Here is a 15189-nt window from a genome sequence, read left to right as displayed (position 1 = left end):
GTGGTGGGTTCTGACGGTTTGTAGGGCGGTAGCTGGCATCCCAGATGCTTTTCTCAGGCACTGATTTCACTTTAATCTATTCTACGGGAGTAAGGCAGAGCCTGCCCTCCAGGACAGGGTGTGAGGGATGACACGCAAATTACATTGTGTCCACTGCTTGCCCAGGGTTTAAGTCTGGGAGAGTTCATAGCAGGAGAAGCAAGGAAAGAAACAGTGTTATTTTTCAGGGTCATTTATGTACTAGCACTTGTTTTGATATATTGTCTCATTTAATTTCCATCGCCAATGTTTGAGGAAGGAGTTTTCCTCATTTTTTATAGTTGAGATTTAGAAAATGGAGTCAGAGGCTAAGGTGCTGGCCTGTGTTACACAGTGTTTCATAGTAAGTGGCAGGGGCGCATTACAGGCTTTGGCACTGGAGACCTGGGTTCCATCCTACCAGTGGGACCTCAGGTAATTTCTCAACCTCTTTCTTACTGTTTAAAAAGGGGACAGTGCTGATGCTTAACTCACAAGGTTATTGTCAAGATGAGATGAGACAATGTATGTAACGTCCTTCTCAGAGGTGGGATTTAGTACCGATAGGTGGGAGCACTTAGGATGGCAGTGGGGTGGCAGCACGCACAGTGCCTGGCACATAATAGATGTCCAGGAGATGCCAATCACCCGTCCTTCCTTCTTAACAAGCCCTCCCAGCTTTTCAGTTTTCCTAGTATCTTTCCCTCGGATTTTTAAAGACCCTGATGGAAAGATACATTTCACTGGCGTTGTAAGGGTGGGTTCTTGGATCTATAAAATCAATTTCATCTGCATTACACAGGAAAATCCCATCTCATCAGTAGTTGTCTTTGAAAGGTCATTTGAAAGGTCATTTGTCTTTGAAAAGGTCATTTGTCTTTGAAAGGCCACTGTCACGGCCTCTCGTTGCAGAGCACAGGCTCCAGATGCGCAGGCTCAGTAGTTGTGGCTCACAGGCCTAGTTGCTCTGCAGCATGTGGGATCTTCCCAGACCAGGGCTCGAACCCTTGTCCCCTGCATTAGCAGGCAGATTCTCAACCACTGCGCCACCAGGGAAGCCCTGTTTGGCTTTTTTATTTTGGTGATCCTAATGGGTGTGCAGTGGTATCTCACTGTGGATTTGACTTACATTTCTTTAATAACATGATGTTGAGAATCATTCATGTTTTTATTGGTCATTTGTATATCTTCTTTGGAGAAATGTCTATTCAGATCCTTGGCCCATTTTATAATTGAGTTGTCCTTTTATTATTGAGTTGTAAGAGTTCTTTATATACTCTAGACACACATCTTCTATCAGATATATGATTTGCAAAATTTTTCTCCTATTCTGCAGTCTTTTTACTTTCATAGGAAGCCAGGTTTTAAGCAGTGTATAAAAGAAAAAAGGGCATATAATAAGCATGAAAACAAAATAGGCTGAATGGCTACAAGTGTTTTAGAAAGGTTATAACTAGGATGATCTGTGGCTTGTAGGAAAAATTTTAAAATTACCACAATGATTTAAAAAAGCTTTTTGGAAGTAGAATACACATCAAATGCACAGATCGTAAAGATACAGGTCAATAAGTTATCAGAAAATGAATACACGTGTGTAACTACTATGCAGGGTCAAGAAAGAGCATTACCAGACCCCCAGAAGCTTTCTCATATGTCTTTGCAATCACTAGCCCTCTTTCTTCCTCAAAGGTAATTGCTCTTTTGAATTCTAACACCAGAGATTGGTTTTTACATATTTTTGAAATTTGTACAAATGACATCATACAGCATGTTTTCATAAGTACTGGGTTTCTTTTGCTTAACATGTAAAATTCATCCATATGTTGCTTGTAGCTGTAGTTCATTGCTCTATAATTTTCAATTACATGAATGTACAACTATATATTCTATTTTTTTATTGAGGTACAGTTGATTTACAAGGTTGTGTTAGTTTCAGGTGTACAGCAAGTAATTCAGTTATACACACACACACACACACACACACAGTCTTTTTCAGATTCTTTTCTAATGTAGGTTATTACACGATATTGAGTATAGTTCCCTGTGCTATGCAGTAGGTCCTTGTTGTTTATCTATTTTATATTTTGTTTATGGTTTCTGTACTTCCAAAAATACATATTGGGATTCCAGTTCCCATCGGGTCCTGGCATTCCTGGTGCTGGGGGCACAAAGGTTAGTGTCAGGTTCACAGTTTAGATGATCAGCTTGAAGGAAGTATTCTTAGTGCATTTCTTTGCCTATATATATATTTTTAAATTAACTTTTTATTGAAGTATAGTTCATTTATAATGTTGTGTTAGTTTCAGATGTACAGCAAAGTGATTCAGCCATATCTAGCTAGCTAGCTAGATAGGTAAAGATATCTACCTGTATATATGTTCTTTTTCAGATTCTTTTCCATTGTAGGTTATTACAAAGTAGTGAATATAGTTCCCTATGCTATACAGTAGGTTCTTCTTGTTTAATCTCTGTTATATACAGTAGTGTATATATGTTAATCCCAAATTTCACCCCCTTTCCCCTTTGGTAACCATAAGTTTATGTCTGTGAGTCTGTTTCTGTTTTGTAAATAAGTTCATTTGTATCATTTTTTTAGATTCCACATGTAAGTTATGGCATAAGATACGTGTCTTTCTCTGTCTGACTTTCTTCATTTCGTATGATCATCTCTAGGTCCATCCATGTTGCTGCAGATTTTGCGCGTAGTTTTTGAATGGCTCAATTGTGGGAGAAACAGACTGATAAGCAAGTAATTGCCAGATATAGGCAGAGTGCCTGTAAAGCTGGTTGTGAAATGCTTTGTGACGCTAGGTTGGAGAGTGAGGAAGAAGACTTCTTTGCGGAGGTGGTGTTGCTTCTCACATCTGCACAGACTAAGGGGAAGTGGATAGGTTGGGGAGGGCAGGTAGGTGCTGGGGCTTGGGTGTAAGAACATTTCTACTCTACACAGTAAAATGATCATGAAAAAGCTTCCTAGAAGTGGGAAGGTGTTGCCACTGTTTGGCCTCATAGTGGAAAGCTTTGCATATCATGCTGAGGAGTTGGGACTTTATCTTACAGGTAGGAGGAGGAGCTCTGGAAGGATTTTAAATATCCAGGAAGCGGAATGGTCAGATTTGCATTTAAAACGTGCTGATACATAATGTGGAAAATAAAAAATACTAATCTGAACTTAGGGAAACAGGAAATTCTTAGAAGAGTGAAGGTAGGGATTACCTGGACCAGAAGGCCAAGAAAAGTAACAGATTTTAGAGGGATTTAGGAGAGACTAAAACAGGTCATTCTGTGCTAATCTTGTTTTCTTTTTAAAATAGATTTCAAGAAGGTTCGATAGGCATTAGTCAAGGGACTGCTGTCTTTTGATTTCAACAGAGTATTTAGTTTAACAAAATGCTGTCCTTATTGAAGAAGATGGAAAATACTGAGTGGGTATTTGGTGGGTTTGAAGCTCGTTGAATAAGTAGACTTAAAAAATGGTAGGTTTAGTGGATTTGCATCAGCTGGGAGGGAAGGTTTTCCTCCTGTGCTATTGGACTCTGTACTTGACTTCTGTTAGTTACAACTTTCATCTTTGACTGAAATGGTTTTCTTGTTGACAAATTTACTTGTGAAGTAAAATTAGAAAGGTAAGGTAATGTGGTAGTTGACAGAATCAAGGTTTTAAAGTATGCATGTTCAAAGAAGTGAAATTGCTGGGAGGAGGGTAGAAATTTTATCTTTTAATGTTTCAAGCACAATATACATAAGTATATAAACAGATACACAGTGTAAGTACATAGACATATACAGTATATCTGTGGTATTAAAGTTTCATGGAGAATTATTAAGAAAAATGTCTAAAAAGTCTCTTTTGGGAATGATAGTGAAAAAAGGTTGAGAAACAACACTGCTTTAAAAAGCACTTGAGGTTTGGATTGGTGAGCAAAATCTTACAGTGATGGTTGGGTAGATGAAAGAGCTTGCAGTTTTTAGAGAATCATTGTTTATAACTTTGATAACATCTGTGCCAAATTAATACAATGCAATCTCTTATTTTACTTTTGGTATTGGGGAGAAAAAGGCAGATACCAAAAAAAAAAAAAAATCTTACAGCAAGTTAGAGATACAAGAAAATTTCTACATTTAGGATCAGAAACCAAAGACCTCGCTAGAGGATGGGAATATTTCTTGATTTATACGTTTATGTGAAGGGAGAAAAATTAGAGTTAAGTTTCTTTGTTAATTTTATTTGACCCTAAACTCAGTATAAGTTGAGTCCACAGGGTAGATACGATAAGAGAATAGTTAATGCCAGCCTTATGCTTCATTTGTAAAAAACAGATGTTATGAGTTCAGAGTGTTCTGTTGTTCTCCAGACTGGCCAGAACCTAATCTGGAAATGGGAAAAACTTGAGCATCCAGAGGGTGATCGGGAAGATGAGAGGTCTCGAAACCAGGTTGAGAAATGTACGACCAGAACAGCAACTGGCTTATTGCTTAAATACACCATGATGACTGCAAGAATACATGCCATGAATCCACAAACATAATTAAGTTGGGCAAGGCTGTATCATTAATAAATCAATTAAATCAGTGTTTATTGAGTGCCTGTTCTCTGCCAGGCATTGTTTTAGGCATTGGGGACCCAGCACCCAACAAAATGGACAAAATACCTGCACTTGTGGAATTTGTAGTTTAATGAGTGGAGAGAGACAGTAAACAAGATATGCTTGTAAAATAGACCTAGTATGTAAGATAGTGTGTTAGATATTGACAAGTGCTAAAGTAGAAAAGTAAGAGAGGAAGAAGGATATGACATATTGGGGAGTGGTAGAAATTTTAGATAGAGAAGTCGGGCTAGAGAAGGCCTTATTGGGAAGGTGATTAAAAAGAAAAACTTTAGGGCTTCCCTGGTGGCGCAGTGGTTGAGAGTCCGCCTGCCGATGCAGGGGACACGGGTTCGTGCCCCTGTCCGGGAGGATCCCACATGCCGTGGAGCGGCTGGGCCCGTGAGCCATGGCCGCTGAGCCTGCGCGTCCGGAGCCTGTGCTCCGCAACAGGAGAGGCCACAACAGTGAGAGGCCCGCATACCGCAAAAAGAAAAAAAAAAAGAATAACTTTATATATCATAGTATAACAAGCATACGGAAAAGGGCAGAAAGCACAAGTATATGGTGAGATGAATTTTTACAAAGTGAGTACACTGGTGTAGTCAATGCTCAGATTAAGAGCAGACTATTATATTATTGGTCCCTCACAAGGCCGGGTTACCCTTTCCCAGTCAAAGCACTACCCACTGACTACTAACACCATGGCTAATTTTTTTTTTGGCCAGTTTCTGAGCTTGATTTTACTGTGATCACGCATAATCTGTTCTTTTGTTTCTGGCTTCTTTCACTCAATATTGTGTTTGTGAGACACATCCATGGCCTTACAAGTATTTGCAGTTCATTCATTTTGGTTGCTGTAGAGCATTCCATTGGATGATGGTACCACAGTTGTTTCCTGTCTTTGGCTAGTGAATCGTGCTGCCATGAATATTCCCGTATATGTCTTTTGTCAAGACATCTATGGGGGATATAATTAGGAGTAGAATTGTTGGGTCATGGGGTATGTGTATATTCACTTTCGTAGATACTGAGAAACAGTTTTTCCCAAGTTTATATGTCCATCAGCAGCATAGGAGAGCTCCACATTCTTGACAACACGTGGTATTTCCTGCCATTTAACTTGAGCTGTTCTGGTGGGTGTGTAGAAGTATTCTATTGTGGCTTTAATTTGCATTTCCCTGAAGACTAATGCAGTTGAGGACTTTCATGTGTTTATTGGCCATTTTGATATCCCTCTTGGGGGTGATGGAAACAATCTGTGTCTTCCTCTGGTGAGAAGTGGTTGAATAGGGACACATTTTAAGAGTAAGGCTGACAGGTTTTGCTCATGGTCTAGAAGTGGGGTGTGAGAGAGGAGTCGGGAATGCCATTAGGTTTTATTTATTTATTTTTGCCTGAGCAGCTGGAAGGAGGGGAGTTGGGATGTTGGAGATGCGAAAGGCAAAGAAGAGCTGGAGCAGTGGTACCTAGACTCTGGCATTTTACACATGTAATTATGATCTTTTTTTTTTTTTTTTTAGCGTTTTGTAAAGAAAGGCCATTTGTATACCAAAAGAATAGGAAGGACATAATTTCCAAATATAGGGCAACCCTTTAAATGAGATAAATTTAGCTTTATGTAAGACTCATGAGCAAGTTTTTTTCCTCATTTCCCTGAGGACCTACAGATGCAGGTATTGTTTTGCAGACCAGCTTTGGGAATCACTGATCTGTGGTATTATGTACGCATCCCTTGATTTTGACACTGTTAATAAATCAGAATTAAACTTGCAGTAAGATTGACTGAAGTTAGTCTAAATATGAGAAACCATAAAAAACATCATAGTAGGCCATGTGTCATTTGTAGCCCAGAAAGACTTCATTTCTTAAAAAAAAAAAAAAAGAGAACAGATGCATCCAAAGGACACATATGGCACATGCGTAGTCATAGTAAAGCTCGGTACTCATCTTAGTAACTTCTTTGCCGATAGGCTCTATGAAATGATTGTTTCAAAGATTTTGTTTTGAAGTAGCCAAGCTCCAAGTTTCCTAGATTTTTTTTAAAGCAAATTGATTTGCCTGTCCTTAGGGAATCGTAGAGTTATGTTTTAACTTTTCTGTATTCCCATTCTTCCCACCACCAGTGTTAAAGCTAAGTGCGCTGTAAAGTGTTTGATGAAAGCAGTTCGGGGCAGCGGGAGGGGAAGTGGTCCTGCAGTAACAGAGGTGAAGCAGGCCTCTGTGCCTGTGCCCCAGAGCTAGGTTGGCACGAACTTTAGTAGGCTGTCTCGAATCTCGTGCTTTCCTTTGAATTGAATACCCACTTTCTATCTGGCAGAGCATTGAGACGCCTTGTGAATAGTATCAGTGTCATTAATTGGCTTCAGAAGTGTGTAAGTGATCTTTTATATGAAAGTTCTGCCTTTGAGTATTACCTGAGAAAGATTTTGTGCCGCCTGATATGCAGAGTAATTTGATTATTCAAAGATATCGAATGTGCTTTGTGAGATCCTGCGGCCATCTTAAAGAACAGTATTAGTAACAGTTGATTACATTTCTCCGCTTTGCTAATTGATTTTATGGGACGTAATGTCTTTCTGCGAAGAAGAGAATTTTAACGTGCATAATCACTTCTCACCATTTCCAGTCTGCTTTTGGCGTTAGGTAATAGTGTCATATTTTAGTTAGCTGATGTGTCTGTGGTTTCAACGTGGTTATCTTGCCCTGAGGGATGGGAGAACATAAGTGAAAATTTCATTGCCGCCTTGTGAATTCAGCTGTGCCTTGGCACAGAGTGCCGATCGCTTTGGCATTCAAACACAGCGTTAGATCACCTTGTCTGCAGTTTGGAAATGTTCTCAAAGTGCTACCTAACCCTGCAGGATTCTCCATAAACTTGAGCTGCTATAGGAAGTGATGTTTATTGTATCTCGTTCTCTACCTTGCCAAGTTACTGTCATCAGACTCTTTATTGATAGAAAATTAGTTAGGCAAAAATCATTTTCTTCTTTTTGTGTGGCAGAGGTGATGAAATTTAGGAAGAAATACATATAAGAAAAGGTTGGAGGTGTTGATTGTGGATTTGAGCCCTGGCTCAAAACAAAGAACTTTTGACTTACAGTGGAACGTTCTGCGGGTTACTCGTGTCTTTCGGCCTCAGCTCTGGTGTGGGGAAATAACGAAAGGAATATGTGCCACATGAATTGGTCAGGGTTTTTAGTTACAGATACTAAGATCTATTCTAGTTAGTGTAAGCAGAAAGGGATTGATTAAGGCTGCCAGGTAACTCAGAAAATCATCAGGAGAGCTGAAGAAAGAGACTGGGAGTGGTTGGCTGTCAGTACTGCACTGTGGAACGTGCCCTCCCAGGAGCTGCAGCCCCTGCTTGGGTCAGGGTGCTTCAGAGGGGAAGCCAGAGCCGAGATCACTCTGCTTTTGTCGTTGAGCAAAGTGGATGCTGCACACTCTGCCACCCACCTTGCTGCTTTCCCCGTATAACTCTGAGCCTCCATTCTGAAGGAGTCCCGGGTGGTGTGTCTGGTTGGTGGTACTGTTACTGACTTGAGTCCTTGGACTCTTCAGTCAGTAGAAGTTGAAAAGAGGACAGACGAGAAGTTCAGGCAAGGCTTTATTGGGACTCTTGTTGTGAGGGAGCAGAAACAAGTAACAGGTTCCCTTGGTCACTCTCCAAGGAGGGCAGGCTGGTTCCTTAAATGGGGTGAGGGTGGGGGGATGAGGGCAGGGGTGGAGCCGTGGGTGGGGCCAGAGGTGATCTGCCCACCCCTTGTGTGGTGCTGTGTGCAGGGATCATGTGCAGTGCCCTGCTTTTGCTCCCAACACCTCAGAAATGGCAATTGGTAGCCATCTTGTATCTTATTGTTCATGATTTCCCCAACTGCAGTGTGTGTAGTCATTTTTAGTCCCCTGGTCCCCTATAGTTTCTTTGTATTTTGTTGCTGGAGGAGATGTTTGTCCAGGTGTAAGTATATCCCAGAGGAAGGCAGGAAAGGACGCTCCCAGCCTCGGTTTATTTGCTTTTTAAAATTCTACAGTGAGAAGGTGGGCTTTACACAGCGGGGAACTCTTCATTAAACTGTGGTGAGAATGGACCAAGGATTTTCAGCCCTCCTGAATAAACAGCTGCTCGTTACAGCACCTATTTTTTAAATACATTTATTTATTTATTTTATTTATGGCTGTGTTGGGTCTTCTTTGCTGCGCGCAGGCTTTCTCTAGTTGTGGAGAGCGGGATCTACTCTTTGTTGTGGTACGTGGCTTCTTATTGCGGTGGCTTCTCTTGTTGCGGAGCACGGGCTCTAGGCTCACGGGCTTCAGTAGTTGTGGCTCACGGACTCTAGAGTGCAGGCTCAGTAGTTGTGGCTCATGGGCTTACTTGCTCCGCAGCATGTGGGATCTTCCCAGACCAGGGCTTGAACCTGTGACTCCTGCATTGGCAGGCAGATTCTTAATCACTGCCCCACCAGGGAAGCCCTTCAGTGCCTATTTGAAATAATGTCATAGCAGCTACACTAATGGTTACAGGTAACTTTTAAGGAAGCCTAGTATTTAAAAACATACTTTAAAAAATTGGGGGTAGTGGTGCATAAAGAATATTTAAAACTCTGGCAGTTTCATGCTTGTGTTACTTTAGAATTTCTATGATAGTCTGGTCTAATAAGAGTATGTAGATAATAAAGTTGGGACGAGAATATCATCTTTTTGCACATTCTTTTGCCCTTGGTGAGCTAGTCAAGGCCCATTCTTGTGGATCTTTTGATCAGAGAGGGAGAGAGGTGATTTTATGCATGGGTCGATATGAATTGATACTGTTACTAGAGGAGCAAATTAGAGTGTATGGATCTGGTATATAGGGTTTCATATAGCCCTATGTCAAAAAGTATTATACTTTTTGATATAGGGTTATTTACCAAAAGTTTTTTTCTGAAGTGGACTTATCCCTAGAAGGGACTTAGAAATCATTTGGTTCAAACCCTAGTTTTATAGTTGAGAAAATCATGTGATGTGATTTGCTCAAGGTTACAGGGCTGGTTGGTGGTGAGGCCTCCTGATTTCACAGTCCAGTCTTTTCCCATTAAACCCTGTAGAAGAGCAGAGGTTTCACCACAGTGGGAAAAGCTCAGTGCCTATTGAGTTCCCGTCCTGAGATTTAAGTCCTGACTTGTAGTTGGGCCATCTCAGTGGGGTTGTTGGTTGGATAACACTGGTGCTTTTTTTATGTGTCAAATGAATACTTGGAAATTTCTTCTTGAGGTTTGAGGAGTATGAATCATAGAAGTAAGAATTTTGTTAGAACAACCCTTGTGGGTGTGGAGGGGAACACACAATGAGCATGCCTAATTGAAGATGTAAGTTTCACTTGGTAGAAAAAGCTGCAAAAATGAAGGGGGTTTACACACAGCTCTCTTTTATTTACTCTTCTGTTTGCTCATACACAGAACTTTTTCTCTTAAGGCATGTGTTATTACGTGCATAATCAGTACGAGGTAAAAATTACTAGGAAAGTTAAATTTGGTTCACTTCTCACCTCCTTCAAGTCTTGGCTCAGAGCTGTCTTTGTAGTGAGTCTTACCCCGACCCATTCTGTTTTAAGAGTGCAACCCATCTTCCCTCCATTCATTCCTGAATCCCCTTATTCTTCCATCCTGGCCTTTTTCTTTTTAACAGCACAGATCCCCTCTAATATTATATGTGTATATCCCATATAATTTGTCTATATATTATGTTTATTGCCTATTATATATCTTCTCCATTAGCCTATAGGCTCCACAAAAGCAGACTTTTGTCAGTTTGTTTGTACATCCCCAGCAAGAAGAATAAATAGTGCCTGGTCCATAGTACGTATTCAATATATATATGTTGAATGAATGAACTTGGCAAAAGCAGCTACTGTTTAGGATTCCTACTAGTGAAATGACAGATTCTCAATCCCAGTGATTATTTTATTTGTGAACTCGTTGGGGATGGCAACATCTTCAGTTGGTATATAAAGAAAATAAATTGTTTTAAGTGTGTGAGTTGTGTTACATACAGTGTTCTGGAACTTCCTTGCTTATCTGGCAATAAACAAGGAGTTTGGACTCAGATGAAAAAAATCATTACATTTTCAGCTTGAATCAGTGGAACAAATTCTTTAGTTATTAGAATCTAGATAACTAAATGATAAAAATGCACACAGAGCTTCTCAAATATAGACTTGGACAGTAGCTGGTTTTAAATGTAATTGACTTAAAAGGTTTTCATTTCCAACATTGAGGCCAAAAAAAAAAAAGGGCAGGTTTCAGAGTCTTGGGGTACTGAGGCAATAGGGGAGGGAAGAGGAGGGAATTAGAAGTCTCTGCAGAGTGGAAGATGCTTCGGTAGAGTCTTCCAGATGTGAAAGTACATTTCTGAACCTTTTTAGAAAAGCTAAAACATGAGACAAGGAGATACATTTCGTGCAGATAAAGTCTAGACTGTTCTGAAATTTTCACTTCGCTATGCTGGTAGCCTCCTAGGAAGTTCTAGGACATAATGTAGTTTATAAATGCTCATTTTTATTATTTAAAGAGATATTTGACTTTAGAAATTCAAGGGAAATAAAGATGATGCTTCATATATTAGGAAGATGTTAAGAGACCTAGAAAATACCTTAGAAATCAAGTATTCTGACTTTTTATATAAGCTTAAGCCCAAAGCTTAAATGATTTGCCCAATATCACACAACTAATGAATGGCAGAATTGGTACTATTTTTGTCACAAATTTTCACTGAAGTATGCTTAATAGGAGAGGAGTGTATAAACCTGTCTTTGGAGGTAACCCAGGGAGCAATTATGAATTTGTTTAGAGATTTATATTTTATCTTAAAAATTTCAAAAATTTATGCAGGTATTTTATCTTATTCAAATTATTTATGTCCTCTTTTTATGTGTGTAGGCTTTTTTTTTTTTTTTTGCAAAAAATGTGCTTATTTGAGGAGTCGTCATTTGGAATTTGAGGAAATGAACAGAATGAAAGAGCACCTTATTATCTTAGAAGTGTTAAAAAAAATCAGAGTTTTAAAGAAAACTACAACAGGGAAATAGCTCTACTTGATCTGTTCTGAAGGTAAATATATTGGGGAAACTAATTATAGTGCAGTGAAAATATTTAGAAAATATTTTAAACCTCAACTTGAGAAGATAGCATTGCTATTTTTGTCATTTCAACATTCTGTGTAAATGAAGTAAGATATGATTTGTATCTTTTCGCTAAAGATACTGGTTTGGAAGGGATCAGTTTTAAAAAAGAGAGAGAGATGGTTTGTATATATAATTTGTCCATATTTTTTCCTGACCATAAAATTAGACTATACTTATATGGAGAAAGACAATCAACCCCACCCTATCCTTCCCCAGCAGGGAATACTCTGAAGGTTTTTACTTCTTGATCTTTCATGTTAATTGTTTCTTTTGTAACACATGGTTAAATGAGATACTTATTATGCGGTCCGGTAGAGTCATAACTTGATTTTAATATGCTCCAAAATATTGTTTCCACAACTAACTAGAGAGTAGGATGTAAAAGGAAGAGCACTAGACTGGTGGTCAGGAGATTGTGATTTAATCTTATTGGTGAAGTGAGAGTTTCACAGTGATAATGGAGTATTGAGGTGTCTTCCAGCTCTAAGAGCTTATGAATCTGTATTTGCTCGTAATATGCTTAGTGCGTCCAAACACACATTTTCTAAAATTTAAATGTACAAAGAGTGTGCATATTTCATGTTGTTCACTGTCTCCACACAGAAGCTTCCTCAAGATGAATACTTTGGGAGCCAGTGCCCATTGGTTTAGTCTGGTCAGTGGGTTTTCCTATGTGACTCCAGAGGCATCATTATGCAAGCACTTGCTGAATGGTCACTGGTGGCTCATAGCAAGCTCTTCTCTGCTAGTCAGGGTGGATTCTGTGAGCCTCTTGGCAATTTTCAGACCACCTCCTAAGACATGAGGAACTTTCAAATTGGGCCTGCAATCTTAAGGAACTGGAAGTTGGAGTCTATCTGAATTTTTATTGTCTGGTGTTTGCAGATTTTCCTTTGATTGCAGGTGTCAAGGTCGGGAGGCCCTTGTGCTTGTCTTGCCATGCTAGTATCACCTTGAAGGTGTGCTGTTGTGTGTGGTTTCAGTTGTCTGTGTCACACCAGCTAGTTTACTAGTGCTGGGTGGAGAGGGTATTTCTATACCCTACAGAATTACTGGATTCATATCCCAGTCTGGCAGAGTTATATGTTTAGAAGTTCAAGAATGGTATCTGTTGGCAGGCATGACTTGACAGATAGTGAGTGGTGAAGAAGTGCAGTTATGGTGCAGATAACCAGGCCAGAGCCCCAGCTCCTCAAATAGCTACTATAGCGTAGTACCCAAGAGAGTCATTTTTCAGAAATCATAGCTCTGAAGTGAGAGATAGCTTTACGGCCCCTGAATTATTTTGTGATTTAGCTCTCATTTTTCCCATCTTCTGGATTTGAAGTTTTGAAGAACTTGGCAGTGTGTTCAAATATGGTCTAGACAGAATAAGCCCAAGGTACCCCGTTAAAGACTGAGTTGAGGCTGAAGAAAGCCTTTACGCCTCTTTCATTTCACTAAGGTATGACAGTATTAGAGCAGATGGGAGGCTAGCGTTTGAGCTTAAGTTGTGTGAAAACTTCAGCAGCCAATTGGCTGACTCTTAATGGTAAGTCAGGAAGAACCACCCACGTTTTCCATTTTGGATTTGAGTCACAGAGAACAGGTTTCCTGCAGAAACCATTTGGCTTTAACAAGTGTACGGAAATTTCGTCTTTGATTAAATTGATGTTTTTATCTTCATTATACATGTGGTTCACATTAATTATTTCCCCTTTTCAATCCATAGGTTCAGTTTCAACTTTGAATCTCCTGTAGGACTGACTGTAAACTAATTTCCCAAGATTTTTGTATAAGAGATAGATGAAAAGGACTGTACTTTCAGGTAAGGATCGAGTTTTACTTTCTCTTAGTGATACATGGCTTCCCCTACCCCCTTTCACATGAATAGAAGTATAGGTGAATTTTTTAAAAGATGGCAAATTGAATTCTCCAGACAAGTTTCCACCTGTTTGGGATGACCTAAGAGGTGTCAAAGGGCTGGCTACTTAAAACAATTAGAGAAGCAATATGTGATGATGATTGAAACACATGCACATGTTCATTCAAAATGGCTTATAAAACTAAGTTTTTTTTAGGGGAAGGAAATCATCTTTCTGATACCTAGTACTTTCTGCCTATGATGGATTGATCATTCTGTCATCTGTTTGTCTGTTTTCTATTTTAAAGCTTAAAGACATGGATGGTTTTAAGATTAATTTTTCTATCTCTGTGGCATCCCGAAGTACTATAAGAGTTCTGGGCTTGAGAAGATTATAGAAGAAAGATCTGTACTCAAAATAATTTGGTTAGGGCTAGTATTTAGAAATGAGTTTTCTCTAGGAAGAAAGGGAACTGTGCAGACCAAAACCAAACCCAAAAGCAAAACCAAACACACACCCCCCCCACCCCCCGCCGCCCCGCCGCCCCAACCCAAATTCGAAGAAACCACATGGCATAGGAAAAATTGTGCTGAGTTAGGATTGCCGTAGTGTTTCTGGTTACAAATGAAAGTACATTTCCGAGAAGTAATAGAGTGGATTTTTTAATCAGTTGCCTAATTTTCCTAATTGATTTTGAGATATTGAACCACTTCTAAGTTAATTTTTATACCTCTTTAGGATGGTTACTTCTCAAGTTTAAAATATGTAAAACTCAGCTTTAAGTTGTTGGCATCGTTTGAAGAGGGACAATGGCAACTGAGTGAATAATGCAAAAATCACTTAGTAATGCATTGTAGGATGGCTCTCGGTGCAGATTTAGTTTCCTAACTATATTACTAGTTAAAGGAATTATTTAGCAAAACATTAACGCACCGACAAAGAGGCAGCTCAATAGAGAGAAGCTGGCTTGGGATTTATAACTAGCTACAGATGATGTGTGGGCATAATTTCTTTCCAGTGCATCCTGGGATCAGCCTTACGCAGACCTTTGTAGTAACTTCTTAACTAATTTCCCTGCACCATTCTTTGTAAAGTTGGATCCCATTACTTTCTGCTTGAACACTTTAGGGCCTCCCTGTTACCTATGGCAGTGGTTCTCAAACTTTTGGTCTCAGACACCTTTTATGCTGTTAAACATTATTGAAGCCCCAAGGGAACTTTTGGTTGATTATATCTATCACTATTTATTCGAAATTAAAATGGAGAACAGTTTAAAATGCAAGAATATACAAGCTTACGTTCCCTTCGTGCAGAGTGATGACATCATCAAGTCATGGAGCTTCTGGAAAACACTTATGAGAGAATGAGAGTGAAAAAGGCAAACAGCAGCATGGTATTATTCTTAAAAGTTCAATTTATTGAGGTATAACTTATATACAGTGTAGTCCACCCTTTTTAATGTATAGTTCTCTGGGTTTTGACAAAGGTGCATGGTTGTGTAACCACAATGAAGATAAAGAACATTTCCATCACCCCAAAATGTTCCCCTACCCCTAGCCTCAGCACCCTCTGACCTGTT

At 39.4% G+C, this 15189-nt stretch overlaps 1 protein-coding gene across 1 annotated transcript in view; it reads left to right on the top strand.

Annotated features, from left to right (window-relative positions):
* Positions 1–15189, top strand: part of SIPA1L1 (signal induced proliferation associated 1 like 1) — a 377254-nt gene that overhangs the window by 19976 nt on the left and 342089 nt on the right. Inside the window, exon 2 of the mRNA XM_082844854.1 lies at positions 13478–13573. The gene's annotated coding sequence lies outside the window, so the exon portion shown is untranslated. The remainder of the gene's footprint in view (positions 1–13477; positions 13574–15189) is intronic.

Source organism: Leucopleurus acutus (assembly GCF_964270905.1).
Source record: "Leucopleurus acutus genome assembly, chromosome: 1".
Classification (NCBI taxonomy): Eukaryota; Metazoa; Chordata; class Mammalia; order Artiodactyla; family Delphinidae; genus Leucopleurus; species Leucopleurus acutus.
This window is presented reverse-complemented; position numbering and strand designations above follow the sequence as displayed.